Source organism: Arachis hypogaea, chromosome 1 (assembly GCF_003086295.3).
Source record: "Arachis hypogaea cultivar Tifrunner chromosome 1, arahy.Tifrunner.gnm2.J5K5, whole genome shotgun sequence".
In the NCBI taxonomy this organism is placed as follows: Eukaryota; Viridiplantae; Streptophyta; class Magnoliopsida; order Fabales; family Fabaceae; genus Arachis; species Arachis hypogaea.
The window spans coordinates 75,541,666-75,560,128 of record NC_092036.1 but is presented as its reverse complement, the minus strand read 5'-3'; the positions used below and the strand labels follow the sequence as shown (position 1 = coordinate 75,560,128).

Below are 18,463 nucleotides of genomic sequence, written 5' to 3'. Positions count from 1 at the left end.
TTAGCTGAATTCTTGCAAATCTGTGACACTGTCAAGACTAATGGGGTTGACCCTGAGGTCTACAGACTTATGCTATTCCCTTTTGCTGTAAGAGACAGAGCTAGGGTATGGTTGGACTCACAACCTAAAGAAAGCCTGAACTCTTGGGAAAAGCTAGTCAATGCCTTCTTGGCAAAGTTCTTTCCACCTCAAAAATTGAGTAAGCTTAGAGTGGATGTCCAAACCTTTAGACAGAAGGAAGGAGAATCCCTCTATGAAGCTTGGGAAAGATACAAACAATTAATCAGAAAGTGTCCCTCTGATATGCTTTCTGAATGGAGCATCATAGGTATTTTCTATGATGGTCTGTCTGAACTATCCAAGATGTCTTTGGATAGCTCTGCTTGAGGATCTCTTCATCTGAAGAAGACGCCTACAGAAGCTCAAGAACTAATTGAAATGGTTGCAAATAACCAATTCATGTACACTTCTGAAAGGAATCCTGTGAACAATGGGACAAATCAGAAGAAAGAAATTCTTGAAATTGATACTTTGAATGCCATATTGGCTCAGAACAAAATATTGACCCAGCAAGTCAATATGATTTCTCAAAGTCTGTCTGGAATGCAAAATGCACTAGGCAGTACTAAGGACGCTTCATCTGAAGAAGAAGCTTATGATCCTGAGAACCCTTCAATGGAAGAGGTGAATTACATGGGAGAACCCTATGGAAACACTTATAATCCTTCATGGAGAAATCATCCAAATCTCTCATGGAAGGATCAACAGAGACCTCAACAAGGTTTCAACAACAATAATGGTGGAAGAAACAGGTTTAGCAATGGCAAGCCTTTTCCATCATCTTCTCAGCAACAGACAGAGAGTTCTAAGCAGAACAACTCTGACTTAGCAACCATGGTCTCTGATCTAATCAAAACCATTCAAAGTTTCATGATTGAAACAAGGTCCTCCATTAGAAACTTGGAGGCACAAGTGGGTCAGCTGAGCAAGAAAATTACTGAACTCCCTCCTAGTACTCTTCCAAGCAACACCGAAGAAAATCCAAAAGGAGAGTGCAAGGCCATCAACATGGCCGAATTTGGAGAGGAGGGAGAGGCAGTGAACGCCACTGAGGAAGACCTCAATAGACGTCCACTGGCCTCCAATGAGTTCCCTAATGAGGAACCATGGGAATCTGAGGCTCACACTGAGACCATAGAGATTCCATTGGATTTACTTCTGCCATTCATGAGCTCTGATGAGTATTCTTCCTCTGAAGAGGATGAGTATGTCACTGAAGAGCAAGTTGCTAAATACCTTGGAGCAATCATGAAGCTAAATGACAAGTTATTTGGTAATGAGACTTGGGAGGATGAACCCCCTTTGCTCACCAAAGAATTGGATGACTTGTCTAGGCAGAAACTACCTCAAAAGAGACAAGATCCTGGGAAGTTCTCAATACCTTGTGCCATAGGCACCATGACCTTCAAGAAGGCCTTGTGTGACCTAGGGTCAAGTGTAAACCTCATGCCTCTCTCTGTAATGGAGAAGCTAGGGATCTTTGAGGTGCAAGCTGCAAAAATCTCACTAGAAATGGCAAACAATTCAAGAAAACAAGCTTATGGACTTGTAGAGGATGTTCTGGTAAAAGTTGAAGACCATTACATCCCTGCTGATTTCATAGTCCTAGAGACTGGGAAGTGCATGGATGAATCCATCATCCTTGGCAGACCCTTCCTAGCCACAGCAAAGGTTGTGATTGATGTGGACAGAAGAGAATTGATCATTCAAGTGAATAAAGAATCCCTTGTGTTTAAGGCTCAAGGATATCCCTCTGTAACCATGGAGAGGAAGCATGAAGAGCTTCTCTCAAAACAGAGTCAAACAGAGCCTCCACAGTCAAACTCCAAGTTTGGTGTTGGGAGGCCACAACCAAATTCTAAGTTTGGGGTTGAACCCCCACATTCAAACTCTAAGTTTGGTGTTGGGAGGTTCCAACATTTCTCTGAGTATCTCTGAGGCTCCATGAGAGCCCACTGTCAAGCTACTGACATTAAAGAAGCGCTTGTTGGGAGGCAACCCAATGTTATAAAAGGTTTGCTCATCCTCAAGAAAAAAATGAAAGAAGGGAGTAGAAGAAGAAGAGAATGAAGGAGATAGAGAGGTGTGAGTGGTTTGGCCAAGGGGGGAAAGAAGTGTTTATAATGTGTGAAAATGAAGGAGGGATGAGGGGTTTATATAGGAGTGGAGGGAGGGGTAGGGTTCGTGTATTAGGGGTTGGGTTTGGGAGGGAAAGGATGTGAATTTAAATGTTAAGGTAGGTGGGGTTTTTGGGGAAGAGTGGGTGGATGTGATTGTTGAAGAGGTGATGGCAAAGAGAGATAGGGTGATTGGTGAAGGGTATTTGGGGAAGGGTGTCATTAGAATGTGTGAAAAAGAGAGAGAGTGAGTTGAGGTAGGTGGGGATCCTGTGGGGTCCACAGATCCTGAGGTGTCAAGGATTTCTCATCCCTGTACCATTCTGGCGTGTAAACACCCTCTGAGCACTAATCCTGGCGTTAAACGCCAGGTTGCTGCCCATTCCAGGCGTTAAATGCCAGGTTGCTGCCCATTTTCGGCATTTAAACGCCAGGCTGCTGCCCATTTCTGGCGTTAAATGCCAGTTTTTCTTCCCTTTCTGGCGTTTAAACGCTAGTCTGGTGCTCATTTCTGACGTTAAACGCCCAGAATGGTGCCAGACTGGGCGTTTAACGCCCATTCTGCTACCCTTACTGGCGTTTAAATGCCAATAAGCTCCTCCTACAAGGTGTGCTATTTTTAGAGCTATTTTTGAATTTGCTTTGATTTTTGCAGTTGTTTTTGTGACTCCACATGATCATCAACCTAAAAAAAAACATAAAATAATAATGGAAAATGGAAATTTAACATAGATAAATAAAAATTGGATTGCCTCCCAATAAGCACTTCTTTAATGTCAATAGCTTGACAATGAGCTCTCATGGAGCTTCACAGATATTCAGAGCATGGTTGGGGCCTCCCAATACTGAACTTAGAGTTTGAATGTGGGGGCTTTGGTTGACTCTGTATTGAGAGAAGCTTTTCATGCTTCCTCTCCATGGTTACAGAGAGAGATCCTTGAGCCTTAAACACAAGGTATTCTTCATTCAATTGAAGGACTAACTCTCTTCTGTCTACATCAATCACAGCTTTTGCTGTGGCTAGGAAGGGTCTGCCAAGGATGATGGATTCATCCTTATTCTTCCCAGTGTCCAGGATTATAAAGTCAGCAGGGATGTCAAGGCCCTCAACCTTCACTAAAACATCCTCTACAAGTCCATAAGCTTGTTTCATGGATTTGTCTGCCATCTCTAGTGAGATTATTGCAGCTTGTACATCAAAGATTCACAGTTTCTCCATTACAGAGAGTGGCATGAGGTTTATGCCTGACCCCAGATCACACAGAGCCTTCTCAAAGGTCATGGTGCATATGGTACAATGTATTAAGAAATTTCCTTGATCCGATTTCTTCTGAGGTAATGTCTGCCTAAACAAGTCATTCAGTTCATTGGTGAGCAAGGGGGGTTCATCCTCCCAAGTCTCATTACCAAATAACTTGGCATTCAGCTTCATGATTGCTCCAATGTACTTAGCAACTTGCTCTTCAGTAATATCTTCATCCTCTTCAGAGGAAGAATACTCATCAGAGCTCATGAATGGCAGAAGTAGGTTCAATGTAATCTCTATGGTCTTTGTGTGAGCCTCAGATTCCCTTGGTTCCTCAAAGGGGAACTTCTTTTCATTCAGAGGACATCCCATGAGGTTTTTCTCACTGGGAATCACGTCCTCCTCACTCTTTCCAGGTTTGGCCATGTTGGTCATGGTTATGGCCTTGCACTCACTCTTGGGATTTTCTTCTATATTGCATAGGAGAGTGCTAAGAGGAGTTTCAGTGACCTTTTTACTCAGCTGACCCACTTGTGCCTCCAAATTTCTAATGGAGGATCTTGTTTCATTCATGAAACTTAGTGTGGTCTTAGATAGATCAGAGACTATGGTTGCTAAGCCAGAACGACTCTGCTCAGAGTTCTCTGTCTGTTGCTGAGAAGATGATGGAAAAGGCTTGCTATTGCTAAACCTATTTCTTCCACCATTATTGTTGTTGAAGCCTTGTTGAGGCTTCTGTTGGTCCTTCCATGAGAGATTTGGATGATTTCTCCATGAAGGATTGTAGGTGTTTCCATAGGGTTCTCCCATGTAATTCACCTCTTCCATTACAAGGTTCTCAGGATCATAAGCTTCTTCTTCAGAAGATGCTTCTTTATTACTGCTGTATGCAGCTTACAATCCAGTCAGATTCTGAGAAATCATATTGACTTGCTGAGTCAATAATTTTTTTTGAGCTAATATGGCATTCAGAGTATCAATATCAATAACTCCTTTCTTCTGGGTTGTCCTATTATTCACAGGATTTCTTTCAGAAGTGTACATGAACTGGTTATTTGCAACTATTTCAATGAGTTCCTGGGCTTCAGCAGGCATTTTCTTCAAATGAATAGATCCGCCTGCAGAATGATCCAGTGACATCTTGGATAACTCAGACAGACCATCATAGAAGATACCTATGATGCTCCATTCGAAAAGCATGTCAGAAGGACACCTTTTGATCAATTGCTTGTATATTTCCCAAGCTTAATAGAGGGATTCACCTTCCTTCTGTTTGAAGGTTTGAAATTCCACTCTAAGCTTACTCATCTTTTAAGATGGAAAGAATTTAGCTAAGAAGGCATTGACCAGCTTTTTTCAAGAGTTCAGGCTGTCTCTAGGTTGTGAGTTCAACCATATACTAGCTCTGTCTCTTACAGCAAAAGGGAAAAGCATAAGTTTGTAGACCTCGGGATCAACTCCATTGGTCTTAACAGTGTCACAGATTTGCAAAAATTCAGCCAAGAACTGATGAAGATCTTCCAATGGAAGTCCATGAAACTTGCAATTCTGTTGCATCAGAGAAACTAATTGAGGCTTAAGCTCAAAGTTGTTTGCTCCAATGGCAGGAATAGAGATGCTTTTCCCATAGAAGTCGGGAGTTGGTGCAGTAAAGTCACCAAGCACCTTCCTTGCATTGTTGTTGGGTTCGGCCATGTCTATTTTGTCTGCTTCCTTTTCGAAAATTTCTGTCAGGTCCTCTTCAGAGTATTGTGCTTTAGCTGCTCTTAGCTTCCTCTTCAAATTCCTTTCAGGTTCAGGATCAGCTTTTACAAGAATGCCTTTATTTTTGTTCCTGCTCATATGAAAGAGAAGAAAATAAAGAAAGTATGGAATCCTCTATGTCACAGTATAGAGACTCCTTGATATGTCAGAGGAAAAGAAAAATAGAAGGATGAGGTAGAGAGAAGAATTCAAACTTATAGAGAATGAGGGGGTCCGAATTACTAATAGAGGGTAAGTGTTAGTGATTAAATAGAATAAGATGGGGGAGAGAGAATTTTCGAAAATTTTTTAAATTAAATGAGATTAGAATTTAAAACAATTAGTTAATTAAAAATAATTTTAATAGTTTTCGAAAATTAGAGGTGAAAGAAGTTAGAAGGAGATTTTGAAAAAGATAAGAAATAAAAAAAGATTTTGAAATTAAAATTTTTTTTAAAAAGATATGATTTGAAAAGATATGATTGAAAAATGATTTAAAAATATTTTATTTTAAAAATGATGACTTGACTAATAAGAAACTTAAAGATATGATTCTAAAGTTCAAATATTGAACCTTTCTTAACAAGAAAGTAACAAACTTGAAATTTTTCAATCACAACATTAATTGTTAGCAAGGATTTTCGAAAATATTAAAAGAAAAATGAAAAAGATTTGATTTTGAAAAAGATATGATTGATAAGAGAGGATATGAAAAAGATAAGATTTTGAAAAATTAGTTTTGAAACTTGCAAAATTGAAAAAGATTTGAATTGAAAACAAAATTACCTCCATGGTGTCATCCTAGCGTTAAACGCCCAGAATGCTACCTCTTTGGGCTTTAAACGCCCAGCCAGGTACCATGGCTGGCGTTTAAACGCCAAAAATCCTTCCTTACTGGCCGTTTTGAACGCCCAGCTTTTTCTTTGTGATTCCTCTTCTGTATGTTCTGAATCTTCAATTCTCTGTATTATTGACTTGAAAAGACATAATTTTGAGTTTTTTTTTTGAATTTTTAATGATGAGAGAGAAAAACAACAGAATGAAATTAAACATGAAAAACTAAGATCAAAATAAGGAATGCATGCAAGAACACTTTGAATGTCAAGTTGAACATCAAGAACACTATGAAGATCATAATGAACATCAAGAACATATTTTTGAAAAATTTTTTAAGAAAAGAAGGACATGCAAGACACCAAACTTAGAAATTTTCATACTAGACACACTAACAATTTGAGAATGCACATGAGAAACAACAAAAGACACAAAACAAGAGAATTTAAAGATCAGACAAAGAAAATCATCAAGAACAACTTGAAGATCAATGAAGAACACAATGCATATATTTTCGAAAAATGGAAGAAAAATACAAACATGCAATTGACACCAAACTTGAAATTCGACACTAGACTCAAACAAGAAACACAAATTATTTTTGATTTTATGATTTTATAAATTTTTTTTGTATTTTTTCAAAAATTATTTTGAAAAAGAAAATAAGAAACTCAAAATTTTTAATAAGAATTCCAGGAATCATGCAATGTTAGTCTAAAGCTTCAGTCTAAAAAGATTAGACATGGCTAACCAAGCTTCAGCAGAACATTACATACAACAGCCAATTTGATGGGAATCAACTGGCTCCTGTGATGATAAAAGCATCATCTGAAACTCTAGAATTCATTAAAAATTCTGAAGAACAAAATAAAAAAAAAAGAAAAAAAATTACCTAATCTAAGCAATAAGATGAACCGTCAGTTGTCCAAACTCGAACAATCCCCGGCAACGGCACCAAAAACTTGGTACACGGAATCGTGATTCTCACACTTCTTCACAACTCCATGCAGCTGACCAGCAAGTGCAATGGGTCGTCCAAGTAATACCTTACGTGAGTAAGGGTCAATCCCACGGAGATTGTCGGCTTGAAGCAAGCTATGGTCATCTTGTAAATCTCAGTCAGGCAGATTCAAATGGTTATGGGGTTTGATAATTAAAAGATGAATAAGACATAAAATAAGATAGAGATACTTATGTAATTCATTGGTGGGAATTTCAGATAAGTATATAGAGATGCTTTGTTCCTCTTGAATCTTTGTTTTCCTACTGCCTTCATCCAGTCATGCGTACTTCCTTCCATGGCAAGCTGTATGTTGGGGGATCACCGTTGTCAATGGCTACTGTCTGTCCTCTCAGTGAAAATGATCTGGCTACTGGTTACGTAGGGCTAATCATCTGTCGGTTCCCACTTGTGTTGGAATAAGATCCAATGATTCTTTTGTGCACTGTCACTGCTCCCAGCACTCGCGAGTTTGAAGCTCGTCATAGTCATCCCATCCCAGATCCTACTTAGAAATCTACAGACAAGGTTTAGACTTTCCGGATCTCAAGAATGCTGCCAATTGATTCTAGCTTATACCACGAAGACTCTGATCTCATGGAATGGAAGGCTATGTTGTCAGGAGAGGCAACCATGCGTCGTGAACCAGGAGGCCAAGAGATACACACTCAAGCTATTGCATGTAGAACGGAAGTGGTTGTCAGGCATACATTCATAAGGGAGAATGATGATAAGTCTCACGGATCATCACATTCATCAGGTTGAAGTGCGAGTGAATATCTTAGAATAAGAATAAGCTTGAATTGAATAGAAGAACAGTAGTAATTGCATTAATTCATGAGGAACAGCAGAGCTCCACACCTTAATCTATGAGGTGTAGAAACTCCACCGTTGAAAATACATAAGTGATGAAGGTCCAGGCATGGCCGAATGGCCAGCCCTCTAAACGTGATCAAGAGATCAAAAGTGATACAAAGATAGTCTCAAAATGATCTGAAGATCTCCCGATGAAAATACAATAGTAAAAGGTCCTATTTATAATGAACTAGTAACTTAGGGTTTACAGAAATAAGTAAATGATGCAGAAATCTACTTCCGGGGCCCACTTGGTGTGTGCTTGGGTTGAGCATTGAAGATTCCATGTGCAAAGACTTTTATTGGAGTTAAACGCCAGCTCTGGTGCCAGTTTGGGCGTTTAACTCCAGCTTTAATGCCAGTTCTGGCGTTTAACACCAGAAAATAGTAGAAAGTTGGCGTTAAAACGCCAATTTACGTTATCAAAACTCGGGCAAAGTATAAACTATTATATATTGCTGGAAATCCCAGTATGTCTACTTTCCAACGCAATGGAGAACGTGGCAATTGGACTTCTGTAGCTCCAGAAATTCCATTTCGAGTGCAGGGAGGTCAGAACCCAACATCATCTACAGTCCTTTTTCAGCCTCTCAATCAGATTTTTGCTCAGGTCCCTCAATTTCAGCTAGAAAATACTTGAAATCACAGAAAAACACACAAGCTCATAGTAAAGTCTAGAAATGTGATTTTTGCATAAAAACTAATAATTATATACTAAAAAACTAACTAAATCATACTAAAAACTACCTAAAAACAATGTCAAAAAGCGTATAAATTATCTGCTCATCAACGACCCAGTGCACTTGCTGATTAGTTGTGTGGAGTTGTGAAAAGTGTGATCATAGTTTCGTGCACCACCCAACGACCTTCCAATTTGTTTCATCTCCTGCCCATAAAACCCTTAACCTACTCCAATTCAAAGCTAACCAAATTAACTTCTTGAAGGAAGAAGTCTCCTTCAAAACCATTGAAACCCAGTTACAAAAGCCTCAAATCCAACAAAAGATTAAAACCCTTATTCAACAAATGCAAGAAACAATATGTTTAGAATTGCCTAACGCATTCTGGAATAGAAAACAGCATATTGTGGATCTTCCTTATGAGAAGGACTTTAAAGAAAGCCAGATTCCAACAAAGGCCAGATCCATACAAATGAATGCAAAACTTCTCCAATATTGTCAAAAGGAAATTACATACCTTTTGCACAAAAAGCTTATTCAGCCTAGTAAAAGCCCATGGTCTTGCTCAGCTTTCTATGCCAACAAACAAGTTGAATACGAAAGAGGCACCCCTAAGTTGGTTATTATTTATAAGCCTCTAAACCAAGGTCTCCGTTGGATTAGGTATCCTATCCCAAACAAAAAAGATTTGTTAAATAGACTAAATTCAGCAAGCATTTTTTCAAAATTTGATATGAAATCTGGATATTGGCAAATCCAGATTAGCGAGGTGATAGATACAAAATGACATTCACAGTACCTTTCGGTAAGTACGAATTGAATGTGATGTCTTTTGGCCTAAAAAAAATGCCCCATCCAAATTCTGAAAAATCATGAATGACATTTTCTATCCCTTTTCCGACTTTGCATTAACTATATAGACGACGTGCTAATTTTTTCCCAATCTTTGCATGATCATTTTAAACACGTGAAGAATTTTATGCACAAATGGTCTAGCAGTGTCCAAATCAAAAATTAGTTTATTCCAAACTAAAATCCATTTCCTTGGTCACATGATTCACCAAGGAACAATTACACCCATTGACAGAGCTATCCAATTTGAGGATAAATTCCCTGATCACATTTTATAATGGAATCAACTCCAAAGGTTCCTTGGTTGCATAAATTATGTAGCATATTTCATTCCAAATCTAAGAACTCATATCAAACCTCTCCATGAGAGTCTGGGGAAAAAAACCCCCCTTGGACAGATACCCATATTAAGATCGTCAAGAAACTCAAACTCAGTGTCAAGGAACTCCCTTGTCTTTACCTTTCTGTTCCACAGGCTTTCAAAATTGTTGAGATGGATGCTTCAGATCTGGGTTACAGTGGCATCCTAGAGCAAAAATTTAATAATAAAGAATGTATCATTGCTTTCATATTAAAACATTGGAATACCTCACAACAAAATTATTCAACCATAAAAAAGAGGTTTTAGCAATTGTTTTGTGTATTTCAAAATTCCAACCTGATTTATTAAACCAAAAATTTATAGTCAGAGTAGATTGTAAATCTGCCAAAGACATTTTGCAAAAAGATGTAAAAAAATCTTGCATCTAAACACATTTTTGCCTGCTGGCAAGCAATTTTAAGCATTTTTTATTTCGAAATCGAATACATTCAAGGAATCTCAAACTCTCTCCCTGATTACCTTACCCATGAATATTTGCAGGGAAAGCCGCCGCATTCCTAAAAGGGCAACATTAGCCTTTGTAAGAGGCAGAGGCATCCAAAATAGAAGTTATTAATCCCTACAAAATGATCACAACCAAGCTCTAAACCAAGAGGGTGATAACTCATAGAGAAAATTGAAAATAAAAACTAAAGACATTAATAAACAAAAGAAGCAAAAACAAGCAAACAACCCAAAAAGTATCTATTCACACTATGGACATATTTACAACAACGAAAATATAGTACTCATGACGCTAGCTCCCCGGCAACGGCGCCAAAAACTTGATGGGTTGAGATTTGCACCAATTTGGATTTTCACACTCAAGATAACTTCCATTGTAAGTATAGACCAAACCGGCAATTTAAATCCTAAACATCAAAGTTTAAAATTTCTAATTAACCAAGAGTAATCAAACCTCGGGTTGTCTTCCCTAGGAACTAATACCAACAAGTGCACAATTTTGATTGTGGAAACAAGGGGGTGTTTTCAATGATAAGGAAGTAAAAAAATAAAGAGATAAAAGAACAAGACAAAATTACAATTAATAGAGTAATAAAGGAACAAAAGAACTATGCATGTAATATAAACAAGTAAAGCTATAAAATGATGGAAAAGTAGTTCAAAACATAAATGAAACTTTGATTTGGGATGAGTTATGGAATCCCTTCCTTGCCATAACCACAACTATGATAATTATGATGGATTAATCTCACTAAGTCAACCCTTAACATCGAAGGATAAGTCAAGTGAACATAATTGTTATTAATCCACAAATCCTAGCTAACTTACCAAATTAATTGGTAAAAAGCTAGCGTTAGAGGAAACAATAACAACTAACAACCCAAGAATTAACACTAAATGTTGGACATTATAGCTCTAGTAATCCATATACTCATTTTTCCCAAGCCAAGGGGTGGAAATTACCCCATAATCAAAATTGACATTTCATCAAACACATAGAGGGCATAAATATAAAACATGGCAAAATTGTGAAAATGGTAAAAGCTATGAACCATAAATGATCACATCAACAAAAGCAACTCAAACAAACATGCAATGATAATCAAACATCAAATTAACCAACTAGAAATTCAAAATTGCAAAACTATGTATATGTTGACAAAGGAAATTAAAGTAGAAGAAAGTGAAGAATAAGTAGTATAATAAAAGATAAATTAAAGAAATACTTACAATGAGATAGCAAAATCCAAGGCCAAAATTAAAGAAATACTTACAATGCGTGGGCACAGCTTGAGTTGCTTTTCTCCTTTGTTTTCTTCATGTTTCCTCCCTTTTTGCATGCTTTCTTCCACTTCTACCAAATCATTTTTGCCTCTAGGACCTGAAATCACTCAACAAACATATCACAGCATCGAATAGAATAAAAGTGGGATTAAATGGCTCAATTTAAGCACAAAAATGCATGTTTTCACATTTAGGTTCAATTTAGGGTTCAAACACAAAAGAATGCTATTTTAGTGAATAAGTGTGAGTTTATGTGATGAAATCCACTCAATTCAAGCTAAAATATATCGTCAAATTTGGTTTCATCATTTACCCAATCGTGAGATTATTTTGGCCCATTACTAGAGATCTTGCCCCCACCTGCCGATGAGGGGTTCAAAATTTTCACCAAAAAATTTGACCAACAGGAAACAAGCATCCTCGCGGATCTTCAATTTTTCTCAATATTTTCACTGGCCTGGGTATTCTCATGGCAATACAGGTATGGCAAACAGGAGCACCCAAAGGCACCACCAATGCTTCAAAGAAATGCTTATGTTAAATGGTAGTCTCAGTTCAATGCAACCATGGCTCACCCGGACAAAGTTCAAATATGGTTCAACGAACACCCTAAGTTCGCTAAGCCATTTAATCATGAAGAATCAATATTTCTCAACCAGAAAGCCCAAATTGCTGCAGCCCTAGCAGGAGTGATTTAAGAAAATTGTTGTGGTGTAGAATTTCCTCAATTGAATGAATTCTCGTTGCAAGTATAGTTATACACCAACAAACAATCCTCCCAATCAAAAATATTGGTTGTCACATGTACAAACCCAATTGAAAATTAACCGAAGTATTAAGACTCCGGGTCGTCTCACAAGGAATTGCAATGAAGTGCTTAATTATTGGCTCTGGGGATCAAAGGGGTTTGATTTGATATTGGGCAAGGAAATGTAAAAGCAAGAAAGTAAATGATACGAAAAGTAAATCAAACAAGCAATTAAAGGAAGCAATTAAAGAAAGAAAGACATTCATGGCAATGAATTGAGATCATAGGCTTTCTATCCTAGTCATGCATGATTAATTCATCTTATTTAGTCAACTCCAACAAACAGGGAGAAAGTCAAACAAGATTAATCAATCATGTCACAAATATAAACAAGAATTTATCCCATTACGTTAACTCCAACAAATAGGGAGGAAGTCTAACGAGACTAGCTAATCTCAATCCAAAAGTCCTAACCAACTTACTAATTAAACTAGCAAAAGATTAGCATCAATGGAAACAATATTCCATAAGTCCTAACCAACTCACTAATTAAATTAGCAAAAGATTAGCGTCAATGGAAACAATATTAGCTAAAAACTCTAGATCACCAACATAAGTTGGGTTTTCATAACTCAAGATTGCCTAATTACTCTTTCCAAGCCAAGAATGCTCAAAATCTACTCTAACATCCAACCAAGCATTTTGTCAAACACTTGGTGGGCACAAAAGGAAAGCATAGTAAATGTACAAGAATAATAAAATCTACCTACTACCAATAGCAAGAAAAGTAAAATCAATAACTCAAATCAACAATAAAAATAACATCAAACATAAAATTGCATTAAAGGAAAATTAAGATCCAACAAGGTTCATGAACATAAAAGCAACAAAATAAAAGAAATGAACAAGTAAAAACTAGAAGAGTAGAGATGTAACAACAAGAAATTAAAAGGAGAAACTAAATCAAAACAAGAATTAAAAGTTGGATTTAAGAAAATTAAACCTAAACTACCCTAAATTCTAGAGAGAAGAGAGAGCTTCTCTCTCTAGAATTCTACCCTAAAACATGATGAAAACTAAACTATGACTAAGTGTGTTCATTCCTCCTTCAATCCTTGGGTTCAATAGCATCAGAAATGGGTTAGATTGGGCCCAAAATGAGCTACAAAATCGCTGGGGGCGATTTCATTAAAGTGGGCCACGGACAGCATCGGCGCGCGCGCGGCATGTGCGCGTGCGCGTTGATGGCGAATTCCCAATCAGCGCGTAAGCGACATGTACGCGTGCGCGTCCTTGTGAGAAGCCACTTTTTGCGCGTGCGCGCCTTGTACGCGTGCGCGTCCATTGGTGCATTCCATTTCTTTGTTTCTTCATGCATTCTCCTCTTTGCATGCTTTTCTCCTCATTTCTTCCATCCAATACTTGCCTTATGAACCTGAAATTAGTTAACAAACACATCAAGGCATCGAATGGGATTAAAGTGAATTAAAATCACCAATTTAAGGCCTAAAAAGCATGTTTTACATTTAAGCACAATTCAAGGGAGAATTGCAAAACCATGCTATTTCATTGAATAAATGTGGGAAAAGGTGATAAAATCCCCCAAAATAAGCACAAGATAAACCACAAAATCGGGGTATATCAAGGAGCCCAATAAAAAAAACATTAGCAAAATATCTCCAGCAAATCATGCAGATGATCGAAGAAGATAAAGCACACAAAGTAGACCCTATTACTTCAGCAGAATCCTTAAGTGATTATAATCAAAACGAAGACGATTGTTTTGGAACCAACCTAGGAGAAGATTATATAAGCATGTCAAAATTTATGTAATTTTGAAAAAAACCAAAAAAGTGTATGAACTTGTACTGTAGAAATAGTACCAGTTAACATAATGATGAACGGATATTTTATACACTTTTTGGGGGTAATTTCATGTAGATTTTAGTATGTTTTAGTTAGTTTTTAGTATATTTTTATTAGTTTTTAAGAAAAATTCATATTTCTGGACTTTACTATGACTTTGTGTGTTTTTCTGTGATTTTAGGTATTTTCTGGCTGAAATTAAGGGAGCTGAGCAAAAATCTGATTCAGGCTGAAAAAGGACTGCTGATGCTGTTGGATTCTTACCTCCCTACACTTGGAATGGATTTTTTGGAGCTATGGGAGTCCAATTGGCGCACTCTCAATTGGGTTGGAAATTCGACATCCAGGGCTTTCTAACAATATATAATAGTCCATACTTTGCACGAAGATAAATGACGTAAACTGGCGTTTAACGCCAGTTCCATGTTGCATTCTGGCGTTGAACTCCAGAAACGGGTTGCAAGTTGGAGTTAAACGCCAGAAATAGGTTACAACCTGACATTTAACCCCAGAAACAACCCAGGCATGTGAGAAGCTTAAGTCTCAGCCCCAGCACACACCAAGTGGGCCCCATAAGTGGATTTCTACACTATCCATCTTAGTTTACTCATTTTCTGTAAACCTAGGTTACTAGTTTAGTATTTAAACAACTTTTAGAGACTTATTGTGTACCTCATGACATTTTAGATCTGAACTTTGTACTCTTTGACGGCATGAGTCTCTAAACTCCATTATTGGGGGTAAGGAGCTCTGCTGTGTCTCGATGACTTAATACAATTACTTTTGTTTTCCATTCAAACACGCTTGTTTCTACATAAGATATTTATTTGTATTTTACCGTGATGAATGTGATGATCCGTGACACTCATCACCATTCTCAACCTATGAACGTGTGCCTGACAACCACCTCCGTTCTACATTAGATTAAATAAGTATCTCTTGGATTCCTTAATCAGAGTCTTCGTGGTATAAGCTAGAATCCATTGGTAGCATCCTTGAGAATCCAGAAAGTCTAAACGTTGTCTGTGGTATTCCGAGTAGGATTCAGGGTTTGGATGACTGTGACGAGCTTCAAACTCGTGAGTCTTGGGCGTAGTGACAGACGCAAAAGGATCAATAGATCCTATTCCGACATGATCGAGAACCGACAGATGATTAGCCGTGCGGTGACAGCGCATTTGGACCATTTTCACTGAGAGGACGGATGGTAGCCATTGACAACGGTGATCCACCAACACATAGCTTGCCATAGGAGGAACTGCGTGCGTGAAGAAGAAGACAGGGGAAAAGCAAAGATTCAGAAGGCAAAGCATCTCCAAAACTCCAACATATTCTCCATTACTGTGTAACAATTACTCATTTTACACTCTTTCACCTTTTACAATTGTAACTAAAGAACCCTATTGGTATCCTGACTAAGATTAATAAGATAACCATAGCTTGCTTTAAGCCAACAATCTCCGTGAGATTCGACCCTTACTCACGTAAGGTATTACTTGGACGACCCAGTGCACTTGCTGGTTAGTTGTGCGGAATTACATAGTGTGAGTGTAATTTTTGTGTATCATATAACTTGTACTGTAGAAACAGTAGAATCTAGGTCTATAGAAGAAAACCTCAGCAACATTCTGAGGCAGAGTTTTTAGAAACACAATATTAGAGAGAGAAGTTAGAGAGAGAGGCTATGAGAATCCTTTGTAAGCCTTTTACTCCTTCTTTCTTCAAATTTTCTTTAATATAATCCAATAATGATTTTTCAGTTCTTCAATTTCATATTTTCATTTTAAGCCTTCTGCATCTGCATATGTGTGTGGACTACCGTCACATATAACTTCATACTAACTTGCATATGCGTATGGACTACCGCCGTATCAAAGCACAAGACATTAGAGATTAAGACTGGTCACCTTAATATCAAATGTTCGGTGTCGACAAGACCCAAATGGCATCTCGTGGGTGCAAGTAAGGTAATACGGTTGATTCTTTGACTGATGCAAGCTTCTGTTGAAGGGATGGAGCAAACAAACTAGGAACAGTGATAGAGGCGGTAATGGACTGGTGATGAATGAAACCAAGGGATTAGAACTCATACAGCTGGAGTAAAGGTCAATAATGTTAGTTAGAGAGATAAAGAGACTCAAGGAGTGTTCTGGAAGAGTAGAACTAATTAAAATAAGAATTTTGACACCAATTTTAAAGAATTTGGCCCAAGATTGGGCCAAACGGCCCGAACCGAACAAACCAGACCCATAATGGGCCCAAGACCCAACCCAACTCAATAACATAAAGGAGCTTCAGCTCTTCTTCTCTCCTCCAAATGAAACCCATGCTGAAAGCTTGCATGGAGGAGGAGGAAGGTGACCAAACCCTCACTCAATAATTCAACTTCACATAACTTTTGATCCAGAGCTCCGATTGCCGCACCATTTGCGCCCACACGTCTAATAAACCACTATTTTATGGTTTATCTTGTGCTCAATTGAGTAGTTTCTATCAAGCCTTTGCACACTTATTCATACTATTTGCATGGTTTTACAATTCCTTCCCAGAATTTGCTCTATGATTGAAAACTTGCTTCCTGGAGTCTTTAATTTGTGTATTCTAATCATCTCTTATTACCATTCGATGCCTTAATATGTGTGTTAAGTGATTTCAGGGATTACAGGGCAAGAATGGCTTAGAGGATGGAAAGGAAGCATGCAAAAGTGGAAGGAATACAAGAAGTTGAAGAAATTGCTAACCTGTCCAGCCTGACCTCTTCGCACTCAAACGGTCATAACTTGAGCTATAGAGGTCCAAATAATGCGGTTCTAGTTGCGTTGGAAAGCTAACATCTGGGGCTTCGTAACAATATATAATTTTTCATAGTTGACCTGAAGTTAGGCGACGCGGACACGTGGATGACGCGCATGCATCGCATCCGCGAATTTCAATCCACGCAAACGCGTGGACGACGCCTCCGCGTCACTTTGCTGTGATCTGTATGAACCAGCAGTGATTTTTGGGCTGTTTTTGACCCAGTTTTTGGCCCAGAAAACATAGATTAGAGGCTATAAAGTGAGGGAATGCATCCATTAATGATATACTTCATACAACATTCATAATTCACTTTTGATATTTTAGATGTAGTTTTAGAGAGAGAGAGAGAGAGGCTTTCTCATCTCTCTTAGGAATTAGGATTTCTCTTAGTTTTAGGATTAGGATTTCTACTTCTTCATCACAGGTTCAATGTTCTTTTTATTTATTTTCTCTTTTATTTGTTTATGAACTTTCCATGTTAGGATTGATTTTCTTAATTAATACACATTGAGGTATTTCAGACTTATGATTGCTTTCTTTAATTTATGTCATTGATACTTTCGCTTTATCCAAATTATTTTCATTCGAGTAGACTTTCTTTCCTTTTGTCTTTGGTTGAGTAATTGGTAACTCTTGATTTATCAAACTCAGCAGTTGATTAATATTTGAAGTTTGCTGGTTGATTTGGATCCCTCTAAAGCTAGTCTTTCCTTAGGAGTTGACTAGGACTTGAGGAATCAAATTTAGTAAGGGTTAATTAAGTGGGAGCAACGGACAATACTCATCACACCTGATAAGGATAACTAGGATAGGATTTCCAATTCTCATACCTTGCCAAGAGTTTTCTAGTTATTAATTTATTAATTCCTGCAATTTATTTCTCTTGTTCAAACCTTTTCAAAAACCCCAAAATACTGTTTTCCGTAACCAATAATAAATCATACTTCCCTACAATTCCTTGAGAAGATGACCCGAGGTTTGAATACTTCGATTTATAAATTTTATTGGGTTTGTTACGTGTGACAACCAAACGTTTGTACGAAAGAATTTTCTATTAGTTTAGAAGCTATACTTACAACACGGCAATATATTTGTGAATTTCTTTACCGACAGGAAATCCGATTGTCAAATGGCGCCGTTGCCGAGGAATTGTAAACGTGTGCCTTATTATTGGTTATTGTAAATATTTTTAAATTTTTTTATCTTATCTTATCTTAGTTTTAATTTTCAAAAATCAAATCTTTTTTTCAAAAATCATATCTTTTTCAAAATCTTATCTTATCTTTTTTCAAAAATCATATCTTTTTCAAAATCTTATTTTATCTTTTTTCAAAAATCATATCTTTTTCAAAATATTTTCTTTTTGTTAGTGTTTGTTTTTTTTCTCTCCTACTACTATGAACTCTCACCCCTTTGGCTTTGAGTCTGGTTACAATTATGTTGCAGGAAGAGGAGATTACAATGAGAACATGTATCAAGGTTGGAACAATCAAAGATGGGAGGAACCACAAGGATTTGATCAACCCTCATGGCAACAACCACCTCCAATGGAC

The 18,463-nt window shown here is 37.5% G+C and overlaps 1 non-coding gene across 1 annotated transcript; it reads right to left on the bottom strand.

The window, feature by feature from the left end:
- Positions 1-201: 201 nt before the first annotated feature.
- On the bottom strand, positions 202-309 carry LOC112712189 (small nucleolar RNA R71). Its single transcript, XR_003157715.1, has one exon. It is a non-coding gene; the product is annotated as a small nucleolar RNA R71 (small nucleolar RNA).
- Between the last annotated feature and the right edge of the window lie 18,154 nt (positions 310-18,463).